This window comes from Crotalus tigris, unplaced genomic scaffold, assembly GCF_016545835.1.
Source record: "Crotalus tigris isolate CLP2741 ecotype Arizona unplaced genomic scaffold, ASM1654583v1 scf7180000021401.42387113347:515327, whole genome shotgun sequence".
Lineage (NCBI taxonomy): Eukaryota > Metazoa > Chordata > Lepidosauria > Squamata > Viperidae > Crotalus > Crotalus tigris.
Window position 1 is genome coordinate 200,119 of NW_024098493.1, and position 2,753 is coordinate 202,871.

Consider the following 2,753-nt stretch of genomic DNA (forward strand, 5'->3'; position numbering starts at 1 on the left):
AATCAAATATTTCTGCAGGAAGAGTCAGGAGGTCACAGGGAGGGGGAAAAAAAATCTGGTGGGGAAAACAAGATGGGGGGTTTCATCGGTGCAAAACAGGCCATTTATTTACTTATGGCAAGTGACACCCCCCCCTCCGCCCCCCCCCCAAAGCCGGGCAGTTGGGAGACAGGCTTAAAGGGGAAATGATTGAAGGAATTGTCAAGCTTTTTTTATTTATTTATTGAATAACTGACTTTGCAGCTGGAGTCGAGAAGAATGATCGCAGCCAGGGGCTCCGTTGATTTAACTGACATAATTCCAGAGCTGGCAGCCCTCCTGGCTGATACCGTCAGGCAGAAATGCTAATAAAGTTCATTTTGGATGGGGGGGGGAACAAGCCAGGGGGGCCAAGCCAGAGACAGAGAGATAATTCATTGACTGATGCCTTTATCTTTTCTTGGGTAATCTCACCAGGATTGGGCAAAGCGTTTTTCCTCTGCCAAGGCAGAGATGTTTGCTGAAAATCAGGCCTTGCAAAACTCAAGAGAAAAGAGTTTGAACAAGGTCAGCCTTGCTGTGGTCGGGAGTTTCGTGGCGTCGTCTTGCGTGCAATCCCTGCAGGTTGGATGAAGTTCTGGGTTCTGGGTTTTTCTGTGAAAAGCCAGAAAAAAAAATGGATAAATTCAGGGGCCGGGCTAGAAGACCAGGTGAAGGGGGGGTATTTGAGCAAAACAAGAATGGGGTGGTGGGGTGGTGGTCCTGGGTGCGCTCTGAGCTTGGTGGGTTATTATTATTATTATTATTTTTGCAGATGTTTCAGTTACCAAACTAGGGAACCTCATCAATGCGAGCTGATCAACACCGTAGCATGGATGGTGTTGCCTAGCTGGGTTAGGAAACGTCTGCAAGAAAACCACTCAACTCAGAAAGCACCAAGGGCCCCACAATTTATTTATTTATTTATTTATTTATTTATTTATTTATTTATTTATTTATTTATTTATTTCCTTCCTTCCTGCCTGCCTGCCTTCCTTCCTTCCTTCCTTTCTTTTCTTTCTTTCTTTCTTTTTTCTTTCTCTTTCTTTCTTCCTTTCCTTCTTTCTTTTTTCTCTTTCCTTCCTTTCTTTCTTTTCTCATTTTCTTTCTTTTCTTTTCTTTTCTTGTTTTCTTTCTTTCCTTCCTTCCTTCCTTCCTTTCTTTCTTTTCTTTCTTTCCTTTCTTTCTTTCTTTTTCTTTCTCTTTCTTTCTTTCTTCCTTTCCTTTTTCCTTTTTTCTTTCTTTCTTTCTTTTCTTTCTTTCTTTCTTTCTTTCTTTTCTCATTTTCTTTCTTTCTTTTCTTGTTTTCTTTCTTTCTTTCTTTGTCTCCTCCTCCTCCTACTCCTCCTCCTCTTCCTCCTCCTCTGCGCAAGCCCCTCTCCCTTCTAGCACTGATGACGTTGTCTAGTTGGGTTATGAAATGTCTGCAAGAAAACCACCCAGCTCAGAGAGCACCAAGGACCCCACAGTTGTGGTCTTCCTCCTCCTCCTCCTCCTCCTCCTCCTCCTCCTCCTCCTCCTCCTCCTCCTCCTCCTCCTCCATGCAAACACCTCTCCCTTCTATCACTGATGATGTTACCTAGTTGGGTCATGAAACAACTGCAAGAAAACCACCCAGCAGCAAGGACTCCCAGTTGTCATTCTCCTCCCCTTCTCCTCCTCCTCCTTCTCTCTGCAAGCCCCCCTCCCTTCTAGCACTAATGATGTTACCTAGTTGGGTCCTAAAACGACTGCAAGAGAAGAAGAGCACCAAAAACGCCCCCATCCCACCCTGAGCTGCAAAGATTCTCTTTGATCGAAATTAAGAATGTTACGGAGAGATCCCAAAGCATCGCAGGGCAGGTGTGGTGGAAAACACACAGGGACCTCTCCACGTAACACCCAGATCCCCTCGGAAGCCCTCAAAGTTGCAAAGGGACCCCACGAACTCGCCTTTCTCCCACTGGGGAGGTCTTCCACGCTGGAGTAACCCTTTCCTCCCCCCCCCCCAACGTCCAAAGGTCCAAAGCTTCCGCTGATCCGCTACTCTTCCCAGAACTGGCACTGGGAAGAGTTTCCGTCCTTCCCCTTTCACGCCTGGACGGGTTTTGCAACCTTTGGCTCGAAGAAAAACAAACCAGGGTCAGCGGGAACCTTGGCCGAGATCCCAGGGCGGAGGTGCGGCTCTCCGGCGGATCGGTAAACAGACGGATGGAAGCGCAGGGCCCGGGCGCACGAAAGGCGGGTGAAGGGCTGGGGGGAACCCCGAGGGGGTGTTGACAAACCCCTCTTTGCATCGAGTAGAAAAGGGGGCTGGGCTGGGGTTGAAAACTCTCTGCCCATCCCAGATGTTCTGCCCATCCAGAACATCTGGCTGCGCGCGGCAACCGGGAGCGGAGGGCTCTGTCGGAAGCGCTGGATCGAGCCGCTGGCCACACCGGGACGCCAGTCGGCAGCCGTCCTCCTCCTTTGCGCCTTTTGACAGCCCAAGCAAGTTTCTGTCCCTCATGAGAAAGGCAGAGGGCGCCGGCCGCGAATTCAAACCTCAGGGCTGTGGAGCCCGAATGGGGAGTTTGTTTGGTGCAAATGTGCACAGCCGGAGAGTCCACCATGGTGTGTCCACCAAACCTGGGGGGTGAACGGATCCCATGCTTTGCGATTGTTATGTAAAGGAAGGATGGGTGGAAAGAGAGAGAGAGAGAGAGAGAGAGAGAGAGAGAGAGAGAGAGAGAGAGGTAGAGAATAGATTGATGGGA

The 2,753-nt window shown here is 49.3% G+C and overlaps 1 long non-coding RNA gene across 1 annotated transcript; it reads right to left on the bottom strand.

The window, feature by feature from the left end:
* Positions 1 to 207: 207 nt before the first annotated feature.
* On the bottom strand, positions 208 to 2,473 carry LOC120296642. The gene is made up of 2 exons (XR_005553547.1): positions 2,136 to 2,473; positions 208 to 633 (listed from the first exon to the last, which is right to left on the bottom strand). It is a non-coding gene; the product is annotated as an uncharacterized LOC120296642 (long non-coding RNA).
* Positions 2,474 to 2,753: the final 280 nt, after the last annotated feature.